Source organism: Apium graveolens, chromosome 10 (genome assembly GCF_009905375.1).
Source record: "Apium graveolens cultivar Ventura chromosome 10, ASM990537v1, whole genome shotgun sequence".
NCBI lineage: Eukaryota > Viridiplantae > Streptophyta > Magnoliopsida > Apiales > Apiaceae > Apium > Apium graveolens.
Window position 1 is genome coordinate 65,711,052 of NC_133656.1, and position 27,446 is coordinate 65,738,497.

General features: G+C 35.3%; 1 long non-coding RNA gene across 2 annotated transcripts; it reads right to left on the reverse strand.

Annotated features, from left to right (window-relative positions):
* On the reverse strand, positions 1 to 25,553 carry LOC141693777 (uncharacterized). 2 transcript variants are annotated; one of them, XR_012563245.1, is made up of 9 exons: positions 25,430 to 25,534; positions 25,067 to 25,218; positions 24,874 to 24,960; positions 24,409 to 24,498; positions 2,224 to 2,285; positions 1,660 to 1,748; positions 1,158 to 1,268; positions 1,042 to 1,089; positions 1 to 356 (listed from the first exon to the last, which is right to left on the reverse strand). It is a non-coding gene; the product is annotated as an uncharacterized LOC141693777 (long non-coding RNA). The 2 variants fall into 2 exon arrangements; XR_012563246.1 differs by lacking the exons at positions 24,874 to 24,960; positions 25,067 to 25,218 and having other exon boundaries at positions 25,430 to 25,553.
* Between the last annotated feature and the right edge of the window lie 1,893 nt (positions 25,554 to 27,446).

The window sequence follows — 27,446 nt, forward strand, 5'->3', positions numbered from 1 at the left end:
ACCTGGAATTTAGTTATAATCTACATTCTAGCTTTCATATCCTTAACGTGTGTCATGGGGAGACTGGTAATGCACTTCTTCCATGAGTAATTCAATCTCATTCCAAAAATAATTTTCAGGTACATTCAAGATTAGATTGATATTATATAAATCTTAACTGGACATTTTGATGATGCAAACTCCTAAAGAGAAAAATAACTTATAAAACCCGTTGTTCCAGCTTTGTTAATTTTCTAAGTTTTTACTAAGCTTTTAGAGTACTGAAGCCACCAATCGATTTTTTGGGGTCTGATAAACAGCAACAACAGACACAAACATAATCAGAGCCATGTTTGCAATCACATCACAACCTTAAGCTGCAGAACAAAGAGTCAGAGGTTAAGAAGGTAAAGGCTGTGTTCATCCTTATGGAAGATTACAATTATATGCTATAGAAGATTATAAACAGAAAAACAGGGGTTCGAATTCTAACCAATCTGATAACATGACATGCCTTGTAAGAAATACATGATCTGACAAAAAGAGAAGTATCGAAGGTACTACACAAATATAAACTATGCCTTTTATTAGCATATATCATCAAATAATTATATAGATGGAAATGTGGAGTGCATCAGAAAAGTAACAACTAAGGAGGCACTTAAGATAAATGGGATTGGGGAGAGCAGACATGCTAGTTGCACATTTTGGTTAATAAAAGAAGCACAACTACCAAGCATTAACTTAAGTGAACCATGTTGATTCAGCAGAGCAGAAAGGTTTATGGACATTACATTCAGGATTTTCAGTGACATACAAATATCTTAATTGGAAAGATTTTTCATGTATAAATCAAAAAATAAATTTAAGGTACATGATACATAACACCAAATGAGTCAGTGCCAACCATGTGGTCCTCCATTTAGAAAATATCTAGATCAATTATATTCATCTCAACATGAAGCTCAATTTAATTATCACATCAAATCAAATTAAAGATAAAGTGCATAAAAAATAATCAAAATGAGATTTAACATTTAAATGGTACATGTTGCTTATGACCTGTCATCCACTGCAAGTCCTTGTTTAATTTAAAAACTCTCCTTCCACCTGTTACATGCTAAGTGATATACTCAGAAGAATAAAAATAGTTGGAATAATAAAAGTTATTTAATCACCTCCTATGACTTGTTGTTGCTGAGCCACTTATATGATAATATTCATCACGAACATCTCAATCCTGAGACTAATTTCTCAATGGCATGGTTGTCACTCTCAACTATTTTCTACTGGATGCGGAGAAAGAACCATGTATAAATAACAATCCTCTACATATTGATTATTATTGTAGAAAAAAATATAACTTCAATTTTGCCGTAGCACCTTGTTGAAAGTCTGATCACCAGCCTCTAAGGCGCCCGCGGGTTTATCAATTATCACCATGTTAAAACATCATTGCATGCATTCTTATCAAAGGATGATATTAATTTGGTTTCCAAAATTGAAACTCTCTTCCAATTACAATATATACTTATTACACATTTTATGCATAGTTGTGATTTTCCTTATAAACACACCAATACCATGTTAAATGTATATAAATAAATACGCAAAATTCAGAAGTAAGTATCTAGAATCAGATTTAATATAAGAAGATCTAAACATTATTGAGAAAAGTACCTTAGAGGCTGTTGTGGTGAAGTAAAATATTGGTGCATTTTCTCTAGAAAAAATGGGAGAAGTTATTCAGGTAGATGAAGTGGAAGCTGCTGCACAGAACCAAGAAACTGTAATATCAAAACATGCTAATTAAATTGGGAGGATCATGCAACTGCTGCACTGAACTACCTGCTCTTGCACTGATCAAGTAATATCGATGAATATTAACTTATAAACAATCAAAAAATCTCAGGATAAATATAAAAGGCGGATACTAATAATATAGAATGTTGAAAAAGCATCACACCCACAAGCTAGTAATAAATAAAATCAACACTATTCAAGTCACCGCAAATTAGAAATAAAAAAAAAGAGTGTAGCAATGAAGTTTAGGCTCCAGCTGCTTGTTGAGTGAAACAATATTTACCAATCATGACAATTTATTAGAGATGATGTTCAGAAACACTAAATGATGTCCCTAGTATGGAACACTTAGAGATGTAAAAAGGATCTTAATCAGTAAGATATACGACTGAAATTCCTCAAGGTCAAACTACAGATAAACAATGATGAACAATATCTCACCATAAATGAAGTAACAGTTGCTTCTCCATTAATTCTTTGCATATGTTCCTCGCTGTCAAAACCTGCAAGTGTTAAAATAATTTGTAGGCCTCTTATGAACATTTTAATCATAATACTGAGTACAGTAGAGTTGTAAGATATAGAGCAATCACAATACACTCTTCTTTTGAACTCTTTATCTAGTGAAAGAACTAATTTTAACTTGTAAAATTCTACTCCAACATTTTCTTCATTTCTAGGACAATGTACAAATGTTTCCCAGTACAACCTATAGTACTAGAACAATGGATTTTGTAAATTCACAAAACTTTTATTATAACGACCCGTATATTTTTATTATTATTTAAATGTGTAATTATGGAATAAATAATTAAATAAAATATTTGTGTGGGTTCAGTTAGTGGGTTATTACTCTGTCACTATGTGTATGTGATTACTAGTGTATAGAATTGAATTGCGTGGTTAATTAATGAATCGTATAATTTTGTATCGTTGTTAAAAATGGTGTTTTTGCAATTTTATTTCCATAAATACTTGGATTGCCTCTAAAATTGTTTTTATGACTTTATAATTTCAATAATTATTTTTAGGACTTTATAAAATTGAGAAATCAATATTTCATTAATTATTTATTTTTAGATGATTTTCTGAGTGTGTTTATTTGTAAAATCCATATTTAATTCAGGAATTCTTTAAAAATTATGAAACTTATATTTTATTAAGTTTGTATTATTCTGAGAATTTTAAAATTATTTTAGGAATTTTCGGAGTTAGTTTCACCCGCGCGTCGATTCGTTTAATTGATAAAACCGGGTATAAATTACATTTCAGAAATTATTTTAAAATTACGAAATTTATGTTTTTATTAACTTCGGGATAATTATAATATTTTAAAAATGTTTTCATAATTTCTTGAATTTATCTTAAGTGCAAATCTGCTCGTTACTCGTAAATTTCGGGTATGTCGTGCGACCCAAAAATATTTTAAAGATTACGGAAAATTTATTTTATTAGTTTTTAATAATTTCAGAAATTTTGAAATCTAATCGGATAATATTTAAGTTTTATTTGGTCGTGCCATGGTTCGATAATTATTAGCGAGCGGAACAGAAATTAGGTTATTTGAGGTAAGTAGTATACGTGTCAAATTTTTATATCATTCTATACACGTGTTAGTCTCTAGGATTTTCAGTTTTACAATAATAAAATTGCAGAGAGATAAACACAATTGTGTCTATCCCCCTCTTCTGTTAAGCAAATCCGCTTCAGTTTAATCGCTATACCCTTATTCTTCTGTGTTCCTTTCGATTTTTCTTTCCCTACTTCTTTATTGCCTCGGCTCAGGTGAGTTTTGAGGGAGGGCCGCCGTTTCTTTTTATTTTCCGGCCACCTGTGTTAGCTACTGTGTGGTTTTGTTTTAAAATATATACATGCATATATATATATATCGTATGTATATATGTGTCGATTTCGTGGTTGCTGCCGCCCTTCGTCGGGTTCCGACAAGGTGGTGGCGGCTTTGTTGGTGTACACGCGCGGCGTGTGTGCCCTGTTTCGTTACCTGTTTGTGCTGCCTGCATTCTCACTGTCCGGTTGCCTCCGGCTTCCTCCGGCGTGGCGGCCCGTGTGCAAGTGTTTTCGTTGTGCGCGTGTGTTTCACTGCAGTGGCTATCTGCTGTTATGTTTTCCAACCGTATGCATGTATCTGTGGTCTGGTTCTTTAATTGCCAGTAATTCGAAACTAGTGTGGTGATTTTAACTTGATTCTATGATTACTGCTATGATTTCGTGAATTTTTATTTTATTTTTGGATTATTTCGAAAATATTAATCGACAAAATTCGCGTTGGAAACCCGATGTAACGGGTACCCGCGAGTTTTGCCGCCGTTCGCGATGACTCGTTACGAGCGAACGGTGGACCGTGATGATTATCATCCGAGTCCTAATTTAATAAATAAATGTAAAATACAAATAATAATTAATAATAGTATTGAATTGGCGTTTGGGAAATTGTGGATATTGATTGTTGTGAATTGTTGTGGTGAAGTGACGTCGATTTGTTCGACGGGTTAGTCCGATAAATAAAGGAGGTGCTATCCAATTTCTGAGAAATTGCACTACAAAATTACGGGAGCGTATCCAGCAATTATCGGGCTGTCGAACGAGTATATATAAACATATATATGTTGTATACGAAATTTGATTGTATGTGGTGGTGAACTGTTTTTTTTTGCCAAAAGTAATAACCCAAATTTTGTAAAATGACGAGTATATGTATTTTCCCAAAAATGAACACCGAACCTACTTTCGAGAATGTGAACCCTAACTTGATGCGTGTATTGTAATAATATAAGTATGAATCGGGATTTGATATCGAATGGGTAGATGTGTTATTGAGGATATGTCAAGCATGCCTAGACGTCTAACGTAGAGTATTTCGGCTCTGTAGGTTCTAGGCGAAGGACTCCCGAAGTGAAATCGAACTAAGGATAACCTAGTGATCAGTCGACAAGCGTAACGAGGTTCCAAGTGAAGGACCCGAACGTTGAAGTCGGATCCAGGATAGTCTTATAATAAGGCGATAAATCACAATGTCCAAGTTAGTCCAAGGTCGATCGGTAATAGTGGTAAAGCTCTGCAAGGCAAGTGCCCCTGACCATTCTTTTATTCAGTATATGTGAATAGCTAATGTTTTAATCTCGTAATGGAACAGAAATGTTTTAAGTTACGTATCCCCTGTAGTTATAAATCACTGTTTTCAAATTGTTTTGGGGAGAAATAACTTCGAAAGGTACCTATCTCGAATGGAATGATTTGCGAAATGGATTTTATATGTGTGCTGGTTAAATAAAGGATTTTGAAATTGAGGTGGCGTAAGAGGCTAATTCGGTTGCACGCACTATAAAACCGATTAGTTCAGCAGGTCAGAATCCTAGCTAATCTCTGAGTTCCGGAACAGGTAAATGGGATGGCAGTTAAAGCCGTCTGGTGTTGATAGCCTGATCAGCTGTCTTCACATATTCACTAAGTATCTGATTTGGGTTTTGCGGTTCCGTAATGGAACAAGTGATTTATACAGTGGATTTGGAAATTAAGATAGCATGCTAAAATTTACTCTGGTATTTATACACAGCACACTACTGATGTTATTGTTTTACTGAGCATGCTAGTTTTGATATCCAGTTTATATATGTTTTACATGTTTCTGGCAAGTTATAAACTCTGTTCCTATAACTGTTTTACTTTAAATTATTTTACTTGTTATTCATATAGTGGTGTTGCTAAGCAAGCAATTGCTCACCCTTGCAGAATATATTATATGTATTGCAGATGCCTAGGAGATTCTTGTACGGTAGTCAGGGCAAATTTCCAGCTCCTTTTGAGTCAGACTCCTCTGAGGTAGTTGTGTTCAGACCAGATGAGGTCTGTTGAGTTGCTACATTAAATTAGTGGTCGGGATTGTGTAAGGTAATTTGGGTTGTGTTAGTTGAGTAACCTAAGTCATACTTAAACCTGAAAAAGGTCTTGGTAAAGGGGTCGTAGTTATATCCTGTTATTGAATTGTTTATCTTATGGTTGTTGTTGATGATGTCAACTCCTGACCCCGGGGTTGAGGCCGTCACAGTTGGTATCAGAGCTACAGGTTTGAGTCCCTGATTTAGGTTAGGATTAGAGTCAAAAGAGTACAGGAAGGTTTATATATAGGTGTGAGTCAGCAACTCAACTAGAGGAGCAAGTCTATGAGTTTAGTCAAGGGTTTCGGAAGCGTAACCCTGACGTTTATTGAGGATTGACTGGAATGGCCCTAACCTAGAGTATGTTTCCTTCGCATAGGTATTATTAATAATGTCCAATAGATATTTCTAGATGTTCCTCGAGAACACGAGTCTGGTTGCGAGGATTCAACGTTGAGCGGGCCCTTATTGTGTCAGCCGAGAAGACGCCAGCGTTATTCCTAAATATTATCTTCTCTATCTCAAGGAATGTTATTGGCCCGATTGTGTGACCTTAGTGAGTTGAATAGTATGATAATAGTCGGTGGCGACTATGACGGTCAAGTTTTAGAGTGAATATGGATCATGACGGTCGGTGGTATCTTTGAACGCTTATACTCCTTCCTCGAAGCGTATTTTTGTTTCCAGAATCATTGTTTCCTATGCTATAAGTTGCTTACTTTCCCGTGAGAAAGTTGTGAACCCGAAGTAAGCTACTTAGGGTTCTGCTGATCTCATTACAAATCAGATTCTTTCCTTTCTATTTGTGAATTTCTTGCCTAATATTGTTTCTTGTTTCGTCGATTCTATCGGTTGATTGGGGCAAACAATGCATATGAATTGACCATTTATCTACGTGACAAAAGGGTCTGGTGGGACACCACCGAATTATGTGTTATGACCGGATAGTACTAAGACTGACCATCTTATGTACTTGTACGGTTGCTCTTAGTCATACCTACATCTTCTTCACAACTTTTTCTTATTCGATTCCCTTGAGTTTGAAATTTTATTTGATATTCTATGATAATGAATTGCTGCGATTGGATGGTCCTCGTTATTGAAAGCAAGTCAGAGTAACTGTCAGAAAGAAGGAAAGCATTATATCACGGTGTTACTTAAGAGTAATGATAACTGTGTGGTATAGAGTAGTGACGGGAAGTGGTCAGTTGCTGTGGTATTAAGGATCTATGCTATGGTGTTCAGTATTCTAGTTTTCCTGAACTGTTGTTGATTCTGCTACTGTCATTGTTGTTGTGATTGCTAGTGCTGTTAATCTAGATTTCTTTTATAAGTGGACCCCAATATTAAGGACTTGGGTACTGTGATTGGGCATCATTTTCCTGATATAGGTGCACCATTTAAACGGTGATATCTTTTGTTAAACATTTTGCTATGTTTTGAATAAATTCATTTATATATTCCAGGAAAATGCCACCCAAGAAAGTTACCTAGTCTAAAGAAAATAGTGGTAGTTTTGTAGAGGGTCCAATTATAAATAAAATTCTAGACTTGTTGCATCAGCAGCAGCAACAACAATTGCAGTTAATCCAACAGGTTCAGCAACAGCAACTATTATTGCAGCAGCAACAGCAAGGAGTGAACCGAAGTGTTAGTTTAAAATCTTTTCAGAATGTTAACCCTCCTGAACTTAAAGGTGAACCTAATCCAGTAGCTGCTGGAGCATGGTTAAAGGAGATGGAGAAAGCTTTCAATCTTATTCAAGTAAGTGAGAATCTTAAGACTGATTATGCGAGTTATTTCTTGAAAAATGAAGCGAATTATTGGTGGGAGTCAACCAGGGCATTAGAAGGAGAAGGCCCTGTTCCATAGGCTAGGTTTACTGAGTTATTTTTGGAAAAGTATTTTGCTGACTGCGTAAAGAATCAAATGGAGATTGAGTTCCTAGAACTGAAGCAAGGTGACAGAAGTGTAGCCGAGTATGAGGCTAAGTTCACAGAGTTGGCTAGGTTTGTACCTGATTATGTGTGCTCTGAAGCTCAGAAGGCAAGGAGGTTTCAACAAGGATTGAAGCCTGAAATTCGTAGTGGAGTGGTGGCATTGCAACTCAAGACGTATCCTTCCATAGTTCAGGCCGCCTTAGTAATTAAATTTGATCAGAAGTTAGCCGCTAGAGAATGAGAAGATAAGAAGCGAAAGATTGATAATATAGAAGAAGCGTCAGGTCAAGAAGGATCCAGTCAGAAGTCTCATAAAAAGGTCAGAAGGAGTAAGAATAAAGAATTTAGAGAGAAAAGTATTTCTTTAAATAGAATTAGTAACACCTCAGCCATCTCAAATCAGGCCAATTCGGTTAAGTCGCCTATATTGGAGTGTAAGCAATGCGGTAAGAGGCATGATGGAAGGTGTAAGGCAAATACTGAATGTTTTAGGTGTAGTCAGAAGGGACATTATGCGTCAGAATGTAAGGTGGAAAATCCAAGAGTCGTCTGTTATAACTGTGGCAAGGTAGGGCATGTTGTCAAGAATTGTAGAAGTACTTCCCGAGATAGCATGAGAGATAGTGCATCAAAAGGTTTGACGTCCAGTACAACCAAGGCTAAGATTTGTAATGTGATTAAAAGTTTAGCTGCTCAAGACCCTGATAAGGAACCAAGGCAATAATTGATTACCGGAAGAAGCAAACGATAATATCTACGGAAGCTAATAATGGAATCAGTATTCAAAGACATAAGCAAGAAGATAAGGCGTAACTAGTGCATATAAGGGATATTAAGAAGGAAGCACCCAAGTTGGAAGAAATTCGGATAATAAGTGAAGTCCCAAAGGTGTTATCAAATGACTTACCATAATAATCTTGGAGCATAAGATAGTCGGATTGGTGTTAAAAGCCTGTATCGTAAGACCCGGTAGGAATCAATTAAGTTGTAAAGGAAACTTCAGGATTGTGGGATGAAAGAATAATGAGGCAAGGTGCATTCCGTGTTGTGCACTGATGTGATTTATAGGAAAGGAGAATGGATGTATGAAGTTAGGTGATGATTATCAGCAGTTGGAAAGGTTGACGAATAGGAATAAGTAACCCTGCATATAATTGATTATTTATGAAAGGAACGAGTTGGTTCTTGGAGGAAGACCTAAGATCAGACTATTGTCAGCTAAAGGTAAGCCTGAGGACATACCAAAGATTGCAATTAGAATGAGTTATGAGCGCTGTAAGTTTTAGTGATAATAGGCAGAGTAACGAGTGTATCAGTTGTCTATAAGGAATTAAGGAATATGGTGTATCAGGAGTACTCGCATGGTATAATCGTATTTATTGATAACATCCTCGCCCATCTAAGGGTTAAGGAAGGCCAAGGTGAAAACCTAAAGGAATACCGCGAAGGGTTGAACGGTAGCAATTGTATATCAAATCTTAAGAGTATGAAGTCCTGGTCAGGAGCCCGGCTGTTTGAGTAACTACCAACCAAACAAGGTCCATTTAGGGACTGATGTCTTGAATAGAAGAGAAGAAATGAACATGAATATATAGAATGAGGATCGTGGTATAGGCAAAAGTTTTACCTTGGAAGAGATTGGTTAAGTTTGAATAGAAGGGGCAAGTAAAGTCCTAATTGTATTGAACCATTCGAAGTATAAAGAATATAGGTAAAGTTGTCTATAAGTTAGTATCACCGCCGCAGTCGCAGTATATATATAAATAATATGTTATGCATGTCAACGATAAGGCAGTATGTACCTGAGTTGAACTAAGTCGTTGATTGAGAGTCAAGGGGCTCTCATCTGAATTTGTTTTGCGTGGAGCGATCGATTCGAATTTTAGTTCGTTAAAAAGCGAATCCCTAGGAATGAGTTTATGTCATATACTGAGTATGGTTTGAATAGATCCTTGAATAGAAGAGCCTATTTAAAAGTTAGAGTCAGAATTGCTTGACAAAAATCCTCACTTATTTAGTCAGATTCTGAGGACAGAATCTTTTTAAGGGGGGAAGGATATAACGACTCGTATATTTTTATTATTATTTAAATATGTAATTATGGAATAAATAATTAAATAAAATATTTGTGTGGGTTCAGTCAGTGGGTTATTACTCTGTCACTATGTGTATGTGATTACTAGTTTATAGAATTGAATTGCGTGGTTAATTAATGAATTGTATAATTTTGTATCGTTGTTAAAAATGGTGTTTTTGCAATTTTATTTCCATAAATACTTGAATTGCCCTAAAATTGTTTTTATGACTTTATAATTTCAATAATTATTTTTAGGACTTTAAAAATTGAGAAATCAATATTTCATTAATTATTTATTTTTAGATGATTTTCTAAGTGTGTTTATTTGTAAAATCCATATTTAATTCAGGAATTCTTTAAAAATTATGAAACTTATATTTTATTAAGTTTGTATTATTCTGATAATTTTAAAATTATTTTGGGAATTTTCGGAGTTAGTTTCACCCGCGCGTCGATTCATTTAATTGATAAAAGCGGGTATAAATTACATTTCAGAAATTATTTTAAAATTACGAAATTTATGTTTTTATTAACTTCGGGATAATTATAATATTTTAAAAATGTTTTCGTAATTTCTTGAATTTATCTTAAGTGCAAATCTGCTCGTTACTCGTAAATTTCGGGTATGTCGTGCGACCCAAAAGTATTTTAAAGATTACGGAAAATTTATTTTATTAGTTTTTAATAATTTCGGAAATTTTGAAATCTAATCGGATAATTTTTAAGTTTTATTTGCTCGTGCCATGGTTCGATAATTATTAGCGAGCGGAACAGAAATTAGGTTTGTTAGATATATTTGATAATGTCATGGCTAATATGTTTTATGTTTAGCTTTCAGATCTTACGTGAACAGGATAAATCAGTACTTAACTGTTGATCAGTACTTATACTGGAAGTCAGGACTTAAGGATATCAGTACTTATATTATCAGGAGATAATCATCAGAAGATAGATATCAGAACTTAAGTGCTGCAGGACAATCAGATAAGGACAGTAGCTGATTAAAGGAAAGAAGATCGAGATAAACATAAGAAGAGATATGCATGAAGAAGGAATTCCGTGAAGAATGGAATACTTGGAAGAAAAGATATCTGATTGATATATTTTAGGAAGCAGAATTATATTCCATATCAATTAGCGATTATCTTGTAACTGTGTAGTATATAAACACAGGCATAGGGTTTACACTATAAGTGTTATCATTATCGAAGTTATTATTTTTTGTAACCCTAGCAGCTCTCGTGATATTTGTTCATCACTGAGAGGTAACAGTTCCATACTGTAACAGAGTTTATTGTTTCAATAAAGTTTGTTTTCTGTTACGTAAGTTCTTAAAGTTCGATTTGAGTGTACTATACACTGTATTCACCCCCTCTACAGTGTGTGTGTGACCTAACAATTGGTATCAGAGCCTATCTGTTAACTTACATACAGTTAAAGATCCAAACACAATCATGTCGGACACAGAAACTCCAACTAAGCCTACCACAACTGAGGAACCACCAAAGACACTAATTCAGAGTCGGTATGAGACCATCAGAGTCCCCATACTGAGACCATCTGAATATCCCATATGGAAGGTAAGGATGACCATGTTCTTGGAAGCAACAGATCCAGAATACCTGGATAGAATCAAGGAAGGTCCTCACAAACCAACCAAACTCGCTGTTGCAGTTGCAGGTGAAGCAGCAATGACCGTACCAAAGGAGAAGAGTGATTATACTGCTGAAGACATAGCATCAATTGCTAAGGATGCTAAGGTACGACACTTACTGCATAGTGCCATTGATAATGTAATGTCAAACAGGGTAATCAACTGCAAGACTGCTAAGGAGATATGGGATGCTCTAGAAACAAGGTGTCAGGGAACTGACATAATTAAGAAGAACAGGAAGACAATACTCACTCAAGAGTATGAACACTTTGACTCAAAGACTAATGAGTCATTGAATGATTTATATGATAGATTTGTCAAACTTTTGAATGATTTGTCATTGGTTGATAAAGAGTATGATCTTGAAGATTCAAACCTTAAGTTCCTGTTAGCTCTTCCTGAATGCTGGGATTTGAAGGCAACGACAATAAGAGACAACTACAATCTTGATGAAACAACTCTTGACAAAATCTATGGAATGCTCAAGACTCATGAGCTGGAGATGGAACAAAGAAGCAAGAGGAAAGGAGGAAAGTCAAGGACAGTCGCTCTTAAGGCTGAAGAAGAATTCCCCAAGGCAGCTTCCTCAAAGAAAGACAAGGGTAAAGCTCTTTTCATAAAGTCTGATACTGAGTCATCAAGTTCTGAGAGTGATGATGACTCAGATTCTGAAAGCTTGCCTGAGACCAATGCTGATGAGGAGATGATGAAGCTGTGTGCTCTTATGGTGAAAGAAATCACCAAGATTGCATACAGGAAGTTCAGGAAGGGAAAGAAGTTTTCCAGAAAAAGCATAAGTTCTGATAAGAAGAATTTCAGAAGATCTGAAGGCAGAGGAGGAAAGTCTGACAGAGGAGATTACACCAATGTTAAATGCTATAACTGTGGTGAGAAAGGCCACATATCTCCTGACTGCAAGAAGGTAAAGGGTGACAGAGGCAAGGCTCTTGTCACAAAGCAGAAAAGCTGGACAGACACTTCAGACTCTGAAAGTGAGGAGAACTATGCATTGATGGCAAATGCTGATAAAGATAGTGCTGAGAGCAGTTCTGAAGCTGCTAAAACAAAGGTACCTCAGACTACTTATGCTTTTCATACTGATGATATTAATGAGTTGAGAAGATATCTTAAAACCATGTTTATTAGTTATAGAGATCAAACCTTAACATGTGAAAGATTAACTTCTGAAAATCTTGCTTTTAAGAAAAGAAATGATTTCTTAGAAAAAGAGTTAGTTATATTCCATCAAACTCAGAAGGATAGAGATGATGCTTTCTATGTTAGGGATGAAGTGCTAAAAATGAATGAATCTCTAAAAACTGAGTTAGAAAAGGAAAGAGAGATAATCAGGACTTGGACTAACTCTGGCAGAACAACTCAAAATTTGCTAAGTAGTGAAAATTGGAAAGAGGGCTTAGGTTATGGAGAGAATAAGAATGATAAAGGAACTGAAGAAATTAAGCCTGTTGTTAAGAAAAAGCCAAAGTTAAAACCTGTTAAGTTTGTAACTGTAAAGTCTGATAATGAGAAATCAGAAGTTAAAGAGGAATTAACTTCTGACAAACTAAAACAGGAAAAGACAACTGAAGTAAACATAGGCTTAATGACAAAGAAGCAGCTTAAGCATAAGCTGAAAGATGTCAAGAATGCAAACAAGGTAAAATCACCTAGGAAAAATAGGAATGGAAAGGAAGGTGTGAATAAAAGCAATGATTATAAACCTGTTCCTGATGCTCCTAGGAAAACATGTCATAACTGTGGAAGTTCTAACCATCTGGCTTCTTTTTGCAGGAAAAATAAGAATATTAACTCCTTACCTTCAAAATCAGGAGTTAAGAGTCAGTCAGTTAGATACAAACCACAAAATCCTTGTTTTCATTGTGGTAGTTTATGGCATTCCATTTATACTTGTAAGGAATATCATAGTTTGTACTATGATTATTATCAAATAAAACCTTCTTTGAAGAAAGTTTCCATTGTTCCTTCTAGTGTAAATTCTGATTCAAAGTCTGATAATGTAAATTCTGATAAGAAAAATGTTAACATAAACTCTGATGCTAAATCCGCTGCAAATGTTAACAAACTTAATAAGGCCAAAGGATCCAAGCAAGTCTGGGTCCTTAAAACTAATAATTAGTGGTCTTTGTGATTGCAGGGCAACAGGAAAAATATTCTAGTTCTGGACAGTGGATGTTCAGGACATATGACTAGAAATAAGGCCCTGCTATCAGACTTTGTGGAGAAAGCTGGCCCAAGTGTTTCTTATGGAGATGGCAACATTGGAAAAACATTGGGATATGGCAATATCAATCTTGGGAATGTCATCATTAAAGAAGTAGCTCTGGTCTCAGGACTTAAACACAACCTACTGAGTATAAGTCAAATCTGTGACAGAGGTTATCATGTTGATTTCTTTGAAGAACACTGTGAAGTTGTGAGTAAATCTAAAGGCAAAGTTGTTCTGAAAGGATACAGACATGGTAACATTTATGAAGCTAAGCTTTCAACAAGTACTGATGGCTCTGCAATCTGTCTGTTAAGTAGAGCATCAATTGAAGAAAGCTGGAATTGGCATAAGAAACTCTCTCATTTAAATTTCAACAATATAAATGAACTGGTCAAGAAAGATCTTGTGAGAGGATTGCCAAACACAGTATTTGCTCCTGATGGTCTTTGTGATTCATGTCAGAAAGCCAAACAAAGAAAATCTTCATTCAAGAGCAAAACTGAATCATCAATTCTTGAGCCTTATCATCTTATACATGTTGATCTATTTGGTCCAGTAAATATCATGTCTATTGCAAAGAAGAAGTATGCGTTGGTCATAGTGGATGAGTTCACCAGATACACATGGCTGTATTTCTTGCACACAAAAAGTGAAACTGCATCTATCTTGATTGATCATGTCAAACAGCTGGATAAAATGGTCAAAGATTCTGTGAAAATTTTAAGGAGTGATAATGGCACTGAGTTCAAGAATTTGATAATGGAAGAGTTCTGCAAAAGCCATGGAATAAAGCAGGAATTTTCTGCTCCTGGAACTCCACAGCAAAATGGAGTTGTTGAAAGGAAGAATAGAACTCTCGTTGAAGCTGCACGTACAATGCTTGAAGAAGCAAAGCTTTCAACCTATTTCTGGGCTGAAGCTGTGCGGACTGCTTGTTTTACTCAAAATGCAACACTCATTAACAAGCATGGAAAAACACCATATGAGATGGTGAAGAAAAAGAAGCCAAATCTGAAATATTTTCATGTATTTGGATGCAAGTGTTTTGTTCTCAAGACTCATCCTGAACAGCTATCAAAGTTTGATCTAAAAGCTGATGAAGGAATCTTTGTTGGATATCCACTTTCCACAAAAGCCTTCAGAGTCTATAATTTGAGAACAAAAGTGGTCATGGAATCTATAAATGTCTCTTTTGATGACAAGAAGATCACTGGTCTTAAAGATTTCGTTGACCATGATCAGCTAAGATTTGAAAATGAAGACTCATATTCTGATACTGAAAATCCTGACAGTCTAAGTCCTGATACTGCAAACTCTGATGGATTAAACTCTGATTTTATTGAAACTGTGGTGACTACGTTAAATGAAGATGCTCCTATGCAGGGGGGGCATACTCAAAATCCTACCACATCTCAAGAAACATTCGAACATGCATCTGGCTCTTCAAGTTCTGATTCGTCAAGTTCTGATAAGCCAAGTTCTGATAGTACTGAAAATCTAAATACTGAAGAATCCAACTCAGAAAGCATAGTTTCAGGGGTAGCATCAGAAAATGAAAATGAAGATAGCATGGATCATGGGGGAGCATCCAGTTCTAGAGAAAACCTTCCATCTGCAAGGAAGTGGACAAAATCACATACACCTGATTTGATAATTGGAAATCCTGATGCAGGTGTCAGAACTAGAACAGGTACTTCAAATGAGTGTCTTTACAATTCTTTTCTCTCTCAGACTGAGCCAAAGAAAGTGGAAGAAGCTCTTCAAGATGCTGATTGGGTGCAAGCAATGCAGGAAGAGTTGAATGAATTTGAAAGAAACAAAGTCTGGACCCTAGTACCAAGACCAAAGAATAGATCTGTTGTTGGTACAAAGTGGGTATTCAGAAACAAAACTGACAGTGATGGCATAATTACAAGGAATAAGGCAAGGCTGGTTGCAAAAGGATATTCTCAACAGGAGGGAATTGATTATGATGAAACATTTGCACCAGTTGCTAGGTTAGAAGCCATAAGGATATTTTTGGCTTATGCTACTCACAAAAAGTTTACTGTCTTTCAAATGGATGTGAAAAGTGCTTTTCTCAATGGAGAATTGGAGGAAGAGGTATATGTTGAACAACCTCCAGGTTTTGTAGATACCAAATATCCAGATTATGTCTACAGACTTGACAAAGCACTTTATGAACTTAAGCAAGCTCCTAGAGCATGGTATGAGACTTTAGCTCAGTTTCTTCTGGAAAGTGGATTCAACAGAGGGACAATAGACAAAACACTGTTCTACCTCAACCATGGAAAGGAATTACTTCTAGTCCAGATTTATGTTGATGATATCATTTTTGGATCTACAAATGACAAACTTTGCAAGAAGTTTGCCAAACTTATGCAGTCAAGATATCAGATGAGTATGATGGGGGAACTTAGCTATTTTCTGGGCCTTCAAGTCAAGCAGAATAAGGAAGGCACTTTTATTTGTCAAACCAAGTACACCAGAAACTTGCTAAAGAAATTTGGAATGCAAGATTGTTCAAGTGCATCCACTCCAATGGCCACTGCAACAAAACTGGATAAGGATACCGGTAAATCAGTAGATGTTACTGACTACAGAGGTATGATTGGCTCTCTACTCTATCTAACTGCTAGTAGACCTGATATCCTGTATGCTACCTGTCTTTGTGCAAGATTTCAAGCAGATCCAAGAGAACCTCACTTAACAGCTGTAAAAAGAATCTTTAAGTATCTTAAAGGAACAGCTGCTCTGGGATTATGGTATCCTAGAGAATCAGATTTTAAACTAATAGGTTACTCAGATGCAGATTTTGCAGGTTGCAAAATTGACAGGAAAAGCACAAGTGGAAGCTGCCAATTTCTTGGAGGCAGATTGGTTTCTTGGTACAGCAAGAAACAAAAGTCAATTTCCACATCAACTGCAGAAGCAGAGTATATTGCTGCAGGAAGCTGTTGTGCACAGATTCTTTGGATGAAGAATCAGTTACTGGATTATGGGTTAACATATTTCAAAATCCCTATTTACTGTGATAATCAAAGTGCTATTGCTATGACAGGTAATCCAGTTCAACACTCAATGACAAAGCACATCAGCATCAGGTACCACTTCATCAGGGAACATGTGGATGAAGGTACAGTGGAATTGCATTTTGTTCCCACAGATCAACAGTTGGCAGATATCTTCACAAAACCATTATGTGAAGCTACTTTTACAAGATTGGTAAATGAACTTGGAATGGTTTCAGGTTCATTCTCTAAATCTGCTTAGACTTGTTCTGTGTTATCAGACTTTATGCTCAGTATTTACAGAATTAATCTCATTGTGTATTCTGTGCTTAATTGATAAATGTCTTTAAGTACTGACTGTTGTCTGATATATGTTTCTAAACTCTGATAAGTGATATGTCTGTTCTAGTACCTATTCAATCCTATGAGGATAACTGTGCTAGATACTGACCTAGTAGTCTTCAATAAACAAATGATTCCATGGAAGAAGTAATTATTTCAGTGGAAATCTTATGACACTAGCAAATTCTGATAACTGAGCTTAGTTAAGTTCACTTTGTATATCTTATTACTAAGTCACAAATTAGAATAATGCTACTCATCTGTTAAGTTCTGATACTAGTAAAACTGCTGAATGTACTAAGTGCTGATAGACCTCTCTTATCAAAAGCAAAAGCAAAAAGATCAAAGATTAAAATCAGGTACTCCTTTGAGATCTAGAGTAAAAATATGGAAGGGACGACCCAAGTGCATTGCTGGTATTAAGTAAATATGCATCAGAAAAGCAAAATATTTTCTTGGTGACTTTTCACACTCTATGATTACTGGAGAAATACTCTGAAAATAGCATAAATTCTGATAAACAGTCGTGACTCACTTACACTGAGAAGCCACTGTAAAATAGAATTTCAAAAGATGCATAAAATTAGCACAAAATAGTTGAGGTGGACTCAAGCATAAACTCATTCTTCAGTCGGTTTCAGGACAATGACAAATCTTTAGCAAAATTTTAGTTATGCCTTATTTCTAAGATGTACTGCAGTGAATCAGACTTTACTCTTTGTCTGTTTTTAGCTTAATGCACACACTAATCACTCCATCTGAATGATGAAAATTTCTGTGGTGGTCTATGTTATTTTAGATAAAACAGTCAATGTGTCATTATTGCACAAATTCTGAGGACAAGTTCTAAGTTACACGTTCTGATGATTAAGTACTGACGTCCATAACTCAGAACTTGTATGAGTATTTACTAAGATGGGCATTCCTTTTTCGAGTTAAGAAATTATGTTCTGATGACTGTTAAGTTCTGGTATAGGTCTAAGTTCTGATTTCTCAGTCTAATCCTTTACTTGGCTTATCTGTGAATAAAATTTGATAACAGTCTCAGTTCAAACTCGAATATGTTGAAGTGGAAGATTAATAGTCACTGTGATTAGGATTAATGGTATTTGTACTTGAACAGACCACTGTTTCTTGTGTTTTATGCGGTCTAGACCATGCTTCCTCTTTTCAATGACTGTTATTCTTTTTCAAAGTCTAGGGAGACGAGGTAGAATTAATTCTACCTGTCAGCATTAAATATCTTTGTGTCTCTTGTTGATCCAGGCACAAGTGCTGAAATTGATATTCAAGAACCTGGTTGTGCCTGAAATACTTTTCTTAGAAGCTCCAACAGCAAATAATACTTCTACAACACCTGTTATTGATGTTGTTCAAACTCCAGCGTTATCAACAACACCTTCTCTGCATCAAGATGCTGATGATCAGATTTTAGGTGAGCATCAGGATATGGCTGTTGATCAGAACTTAGTATCAGATCAGCAATTAGAGGATGCTGAAGCCTCCATTGCTACTCACACTGTTGTCTTATCAGAAGATACTGATTTTTTAAGTTCTGATGCTGCAAATGTTGGAGATACTGGTGAAGCTGCTACAACTGTAGATGCTGATGAAGCAGGTCCTTCAGGACATACTCCTCCACCGACTCTTCCTAAGTCTGAACTGGTAAAGGAGTTTGTTATCAGGGATGCACCAGTACCTTGGAGTGAAACTCCTGCAGGTCAGGAGTGGACTAAGGAATGGAACTCAGTTTCATGTGTTCCAAATGCCTTACATCTTGCTGAGCACTTGACTAAAGCTGATGAAATGTTAAATTCTGATGATTTTAAAACCCAGCTTAGAGTCACTGCATTGAGTACTAAACATCTACAAGGTCTTCATTCCAATACTCATGCAGAGCTACACAAGATTCAGGAGAACTTTATCAAACAGGAGCAAGTTTGGAAAATTGATAAGAAAAAGTTCTTCCAACCTACCATTGACAGGGTTGCTTATATTGAGAAAACTCAAGAGAAACAACAAGCTCAGATTGATCAAATTCTGACAAATCAAGCTTCTCAGCAATCGCAACTTACTGAAATCCAGACCTCAGTGGAACTACTTATCTCTCTTTTATTACCTGCTGATGCCAAAAAGGGGGAGAAGGTAATTAAGTCCAAATGCAAAACCAACAAGACACTGCAAGGAAAGGATGATGGAAAAGATGACCAAGGAACCTCTGGAATGGGTAGTGGTCATAGTCAAGGTAGAAGGTTTACATCAAGACAAGCTAGTCACAGAACAAGTTCTGATACTGGGAAAAGAATAAGTTCTGCTGCTGGTAAAAGGATAAGTTCTGATGAACTTCTAGATCTTGATGAGGAAATGTCAAGACAGTTATTTCTTCAAGAAAATCCAGGGATGGACTTAGAAAGTTTAAAGGAAGAAGAAGCCAGACTTAAATCAGAGAAAGTCACATCTAAATCTGAAGCTTCTGGTAAAAAGTTACTTCCAAAACCTAAAGGCATTGTGATCAAAGAAAGGATACATACTGAAGCAACTTTGGCTAGATCACAACCACAGATAGATCCAAGATCCAAGGGTAAAGAAAAGGTTGGTGAACCTATCAAGCCTTATGTACCTCCTGAGGAAGAAGAAATTACTGATGGAAAAGATGATCTTGCTCTGACTACAAGAAAAGTTCTTAAAACAACCTCTGACATGGCTCAAGTTGTTCAGAGTCAAGAAATTGTAAGTTCTGATATTCAGAAGAAGCAAGTAACCTCTGACAGTGCTCAAGTTAACTTGATATCAGAAAATAGATCTAAAACACTCCTACCAGGATTCACTAAAGCAAAACAGACTCAATCTTTGAAGACTACTGCAAGTGGTTTTGAAGCAAGAGTAGTTACTGGAAAGGAAGCTAGAGATAAAACTGGATTGGGAAGTGCTGATGAAAGAAGAGTAAACAACACTACCAATGATCCAACTTCCTTAAGTGAACCAGGTATTGGAGCAACTCCTGAGAGATTGAATCAACTGGAATCTGTACAGATGGTTTACCATACCTACTTGAAAGAATACATCATGTTGTATTTCATGAAAGATGGTAGGGTTTATCATATAAGACAAAATGCCATTCCTTTGAAGTATTTTGAAGAATTGGAGCATGTACTTTTCTTACTTCAAGTGGATGACAGAATAACAGAGACTGCTGCAAACTACTTAAAAGAACAGATTCAGAGACAGAAAAGGCTTTATTCTGTTAAGTCTGACAGCATATATGTTCCAAAGTACAGAGATCACAATGGTGATATTGTTGATATGAAGCCTAATACTGCACAGATCAGAACGTATCTTGGTATTAAGGGACTTGAATTCAATCTTGAATCTGACAAAGCTTATGTCATAAGACTAGATCAGGAGTAAAAAAAAGCAAAGATTAATGATCTCAGAGCTGCAATCTTTCAAACTGGTGAAGATACTGCAGAGCTTAAAGGTGTTAAAAGGAGAATGATTGATGAACTAAGATATGCTGAGAAATGTTTGTTGAAGAACTATCTCAGAACAACTCCTGACATCAGAGAGATCAGAAAATGAAGAAGCCAAGTCGAAGATCTACAACTGCTTAAATTATGATATTTATACGGATTGAAGTTGTTATCAGAAGTTGAAATTGGTAAAAACTTTAAGGACTGTAAGTTGTAGTTATCTAGTCTATTTCTCATGCATTTGTACTTAATGTTTTTGACATCATCAAATATCTGTTAAACTTGTATATTTTGTTAATTTACAAGTTGGGGGAGATTGTTAGATATATTTGATAATGTCATGGCTAATATGTTTTATGTTTAGCTTTCAGATCTTACGTGAACAGGATAAATCAGTACTTAACTGTTGATCAGTACTTATACTGGAAGTCAGGACTTAAGGATATCAGTACTTATATTATCAGGAGATAATCATCAGAAGATAGATATCAGAACTTAAGTGCTGAAGGACAATCAGATAAGGACAGTAGCTGATTAAAGGAAAGAAGATCGAGATAAACATAAGAAGAGATATGCATGAAGAAGGAATTCCGTGAAGAATGGAATACTTGGAAGAAAAGATATCTGATTGATATATTTTAGGAAGCAAAATTATATTCCATATCAATTAGCGATTATCTTGTAACTGTGTAGTATATAAACACAGGCATAGGGTTTACACTATAAGTGTTATCATTATCGAAGTTATTATTCTTTGTAACCCTAGCAGCTCTCGTGATATTTGTTCATCACTAAGAGGTAACAGTTCCATACTGTAACAGAGTTTATTGTTTCAATAAAGTTTGTTTTCTGTTACTTAAGTTCTTAAAGTTCGATTTGAGTGTACTATACACTGTATTCACCCCCTCTACAGTGTGTGTGTGACCTAACAAGGTTATTTGAGGTAAGTAGTATACGTGTCAAATTTTTATATCATTCTATACACGTGTTAGTCTCTAGGATTTTCAGTTTTACAATAATAAAATTACAGAGAGATAAACACAATTGTGTCTATCCCCCTCTCCTGTTAAGCAAATCCGCTTCAGTTTAATCGCCATACCCCTTATTCTTCTGTGTTCCTTTCGATTTTTCTTTCCCTACTTGATTATTGCCTCGGCTCAGGTGAGTTTTGAGGGAGGGCCGCCGTTTCTTTTTATTTTCCGGCCACCTGTGTCAGCTGCTGTGTGGTTTTGTTTTAAAATATATACATGCATATCTGTATATCGTATGTATATATATGTCGATTTCGTGGTTGCTGCCGCCCTTCGTCGGGTTCCGGCGAGGTGGTGGCGGTTTTGTTGGTGTACACGCGCGGCGTGTATGCCCTGTTTCGTTACCTGTTTGTGTTGCCTGCATTCTCACTGTCCGGTTGTCGCCGGCTTCCTCCGGCGTGGCGGCCCGTGTGCAAGTGTTTTCGTTATGCGCGTGTGTTTCACTGCAGTGGCTATCTGCTGTTATGTTTTCCAGCCGTATGCCTGTATCTGTGGTCTGGTTCTTTTAATTGCCAGTAATTCAAAACTAGTGTGGTGATTTTAACTTGATTCTATGATTACTGCTATGATTTTGTGAATTTTTATTTTATTTTCGGATTATTTCGAAAATATTAATCGACGAAATTCGCGTTGGAAACCCGATGTAACGGGTACCCGCGAGTTTTGCCGCCGTTCGCGATGACTCGTTACGAGCGAACGGTGGACCATGATGATTATTATTTGAGTCCTAATTTAATAAATAAATGTAAAATACAAATAATAATTAATAATAGTATTGAATTGACGTTTGGGAAATTGTGGATATTGATTGTTGTGAATTGTTGTGGTGAAGTGACGTCGATTTGTTCGACGGGTTAGTCCGATAAATAAAGGAGGTGCTGTCCAATTTCCGAGAAATTGCACTACGGAATTACGGGAGCGTATCCAGCAATTATCGGGCTGTCGAACGAGTATATATAAACATATATATGTTGTATACAAAATTTGATTGTATGTGGTGGTGAACTGTTTTTTTTTGCCAAAAGTAATAACCCAAATTTTGTAAAATGACGAGTATATGTATTTTCCCGAAAACGAACACCGAACCTACTTTCGAGAATGTGAACCCTAACTTGATGCCTTTATTGTAATAATATAACTACGAGTCGGGATTTGATATCGAATGGGTAGATGTGTTATTGAGGATATGTCAAGCATGCCTAGACGTCTAACGTAGGATATTTCGGCTCTGTAGGTTCTAGGCGACAAGGATAACCTAGTGATCAGTCGACAAGCGTAGCGAGGTTCCAAGTGAAGGACTCGAACGTTGAAGTCGGATCCAGGATAGTCTTATAATAAGGCGATAAAGCCAAGTGTCCAAGTTAGTCCAAGGTCGATCGGTAATAGTGGTAAAGCTCTGCAAGGCAAGTGCCCCTGACCATTCTTTTATTCAGTATATGTGAATAGCTAATGTTTTTATCTCGTAATGGAACATAAACGTTTTAAGTTACGTATCCCCTGTAGTTATAAATCATTGTTTTCAAATTGTTTTGGGGAGAAATAACTTCGAAAGGTACCTATCTCGAATGGAATGATTTGCGAAATGGATTTTATATGTGTGCTGGTTAAATAAATTATTTTGAAATTGAGATAGGTACAAGTGTTTTAAAAACTGGATAAAACGGTCAGATATAGGATACATTTGGGCCAGAGTAGGCCTATTGAGGTGGCGTAAGAGGCTAATTCGGTTGCGCGCACTATAAAACCGATTAGTCCAGCAAGTCAGAGACCTAGCTAGTCTCTGAGGTCCGGAACAGGTAAATGGGATGGCAGTTAGAGTCGTCTGGTGTTGATAGCCTGATCAACTGTCTTCACATATCCACTAAGTATCTGATTTGGGTTTTGCGGTTCCGTAATGGAACAAGTGATTTATACAGTGGATTTGGAAATTAAGATAACATGCTAAAATTTAACTCTGATATTTATACACAGCACACTACTGATGTTATTGTTTTACTGAGCATGCTAGTTTTGATATCTAGTTTATATATGTTTTACATGTTTCGGGCAAGTTATAAACTCTGTTCCTATAACTGTTTTACTTTAAATTGTTTTACTTGTTATTCATATAGTGGTGCTGCTGAGCAAACAATTGCTCACCCTTGCAGAATATTTTATATGTATTGCAGATGCCTAGGAGATTCTTGTGCGGTAGTCAGGGCAAAGTTCCAGCTCCTTTCGAGTCAGACTCCTCTGAGGTAGTTGTGTTCAGACCAGATGAAGTCTGTTGAGTTGCTACATTAAATTAGTGGTCGGGATTGTGTAAGGTAATTTGGGTTGTGTTAGTTGAGTAACCTAAGTCATACTTAAACCTGGAAAAGGTCTTGGTAAAGGGATCGTAGTTATATCCTGTTATTGAATTGTTTATCTTATGGTTGTTGTTGACGACGTCAACTCCTGACCCCGGGGTTGAGACCGTCACATTTATACTTGAAATCAGTTATGTAATTTCATACAATATTCAGGCTTACATGCATGACCATATGAATACAAAAAATATCAGTTAATTTTGTGATGCAGGCTTCCAATAGTTTAAAACTGTCCAACATTTTTAAACACCGAAAAAGAGAGATCAATGTTTATGAGAAATTTAGAACATGTATGATATGTCAAAAATAAAAAAAATAGATATTGGTTAAAAGGGTGATGAAGCCATATATCCTGAGAAGCTAGATATCCAAATTTATAACTGAAGAGATAATGAAGATGACGGGAGTTAAGAAAGAGACAACTTTTTATTCATTTACTAAGGGAAAAACATATCCTTAAGATAAAGTGGTTATCATTTATGAGTAAAGTGTCACCATAATAATTAACAACTACCTTTGTCAACATCTCCAAGGATACCTCAAATTCTAGAAAGAAAGCTTAGAAGTTGTAAGATATGAATAAAAATATCGCAACTGGGTGTAAGTTATGAAAAAGGATGGGCCAAATACCTGTACCAAAACTCTAGGATATATTTGACATGTTCTCTGTGCTTAAGTTGTATTTCAAAAGCAGTAATAAGTACATCTTTCGTATTTTCACTGCAGTCCAGCAAAGAAATTTATTAGTTCAAGGATCAAATAGAACTCGCTATTCATCCAAGCAACGAAAATATAATAAACTACATGGTAACCAATAGATAATATTAACTATAACCTGCAATGGTGAGAAACCAAAATATTAATTACATATACAAATTCTCGACTATGGTTAATAGAGGCAATACAACCCATTCATATTGTAAAACTTAACAAAAGTAACAGTTTTAGATATTTGTATATCAAGCTATAATTCATTGTGTACTTATGGCTAACTCATTAGAATATATAAGCATTTGAGTTCATAAATTAACATAAACTTTCATTTTAAAATATTAAAATCTTCACGCATTGGCGAGGTAAAGATCTTGAATTTACCTTCCTAGTGCTATTGAAAGAATGACACAATTCACCTTTATTACATTGTGTAAAGCCATTGTCTTCCTTGCTTACCTTATCTAAATTCTAGAATATAAGAAAAAGATAGTTAGTGTCCAGGCCAAGTTAATCTCAATTTTTTTCCAGAAAGATAGCTGGTAAAAACAAATTTTATAAAAAATAATAAAGCTACCAATTTCACATATTTCAGTTATGCTGTAATTGGTAAAATAGAAGGGAGCTGCGAGAGAGTTTTGAGAGCATCATGTCATGAGAACGTGTCGGCAGGTGTGTATAAATTCAACTATCGGCGATTGCAACAAAAACTTCCATCCTATACATGTTCTGAATCCCCACAAAATGATCTTAGTGATGTATCAAAATTCAATATGCTTTTTCTAAATTACCTCAAAAACACAATCTAGAAAAAAAGGGAAACACAACCAGAATATGAAAGAACATAGTTTTGATCAAATGGTATAACATTGGTTTACCTCAATGTACACATTGTACGTAAAAATAAAAGCATATGCGGGTTGTAAAGTTAATTGTATACCTTGATAACCACTCTTGCATGATTCATCAACACATCATCATCTCCTGCACAAACCAAATTATGAACAAAGAAAATTAATACAAAGAATAACACAAAAATTATAGAATATAAAGACTAAAGAGAAGAAATAAATGAAAGGACGAAAAAAGAAGTGAGCGGGTAAGGTTTATGTAATTTATAAATGTGTTTATAAATTGATGATTTGGTGAAATATGTAAAATTATAAAAATTTAAGCAGGACATGCAGGGACAAACAATACAAATTGACAATTAATCTATATATAAGCAAAACACTTTCTTAACATCCATAAAATTTCATAAAATACACATATATTTAACTAAAACTTATAAATAAACATATTTCTATACATAACCATCATACTAATTATCATTTATTATTATAATTATAGAACATCTCATCAAATTACAAAGTTCAACATCAACATCATACATTATGAGTAATATTACCTCTTAATTCTGACAATCAACAAACTCATATTGTTGGTTAAAAACATGGCATCTAGGCTTTCAAGCTTGGAGCAATAAGAAGAAAACAACTACCCGTGCTAATACTTAGAACTCAGGCTTCCGAAAACTTAGATATTCCTGCAAAATTCCATCTTCTTTTAGCAAAGTAATTATAATACCCACTAAAAATTTAACACAAAAGAAGTAAGAGAGAAAGGGGAATAGATGGAGTGATTGACTAATTTGTAGTTCTTGCAGTGACATGTGTTGTTGGTTTAGGGATGCTTGGATGTACTCGTTTTTCTGCTATTAGTTTTTTCGACTTATTGCGATATCAGTCTATCATCATGTGGTCGAGCCGGAGAAACAACTCTCAACATAATTGACGACCACTTTAAGTTGATATTCTCTTCCTGCATTTTTGTGCATAATAAGAAAACCGAAAAGAGAGTCTAAACTTGCTATAGATAGACACAAAGTGCGGCTGGTAATTAGAAAAAGAAGAAGAGAGAGATAAATAGTGAGATATTAGATATTTAAATTTTGAGAATAGAAAATGGATTAACAGCAAAACATAATATAGAGCATTAATCAATACTTTAAAACGGATTAACAACAAAACATAATACAGAGTATTAATCAATACGAAAAAACAGACTAACAACAAAAACAGAGAAATAATTAAAAACTCTATAAGAAATTTAATCAAACAGTTGGTTTGTGAACTGTGTGTAAGATTAAAACTGAGAAATCTCTTTATCTCACATTCATTATCCTGTAAAACACAAAATTAAAACATGATTAGATAAAAATCAAACGTGATTAGATAAAACTTGAAATTGGAGTTTAGAAAGAGAAAAAAGTATGAGAGATCTATAACCTGCAAAAAATGGAGTAGTAAAATTAGAGTACTGGTATGAAAATCAAATTTGAACATATAGTCTAATGCGATTTGTATAATGTAATCAATATTAGGTATTGACGAAGAATGTATACGATGCGTGAGTGATGATGTCTTACGTTCGATTGATTGTGCTGCTTTCACAAATGAAACCCGGTGAAAATTCGTAGAACACGTGTAATCTGCAAAAAGAAAGAGAGACTAATGAGATTCCTTGATTTGAAATTTGAGAAAATAAAACTGATTGATTATACATACGTTTGAAATTGTGTAAGTGTATGTATCTATCTAATTTAATTGCACAAATCAAGGAAAATATGAATTAGTGAAAGTTTCTATAGATAAGTAATTTGAAATTCAAAAATTAATCAACTATTAATTATTTTCCATATATAGATTGATTTTGAAATTGAAAAATAGGTAAATAGTAATTAAAATGGGTCAATTGAAGCTAATTGGATAGTTTATGGATATAGCAAAATATATAGGATTTGGGTTATGGGTAAATTTTTTTAGCCGTGGGTAAATTAAGGAGTAGTATATAGATTGTCTCTTCCTCTCCATAAACATGTAATATTCTGGGGGATATAATTTCCGATTTCAAAGTTAACAAAACTTAACATATTTAAAAATGCTGACAGTCGGAAC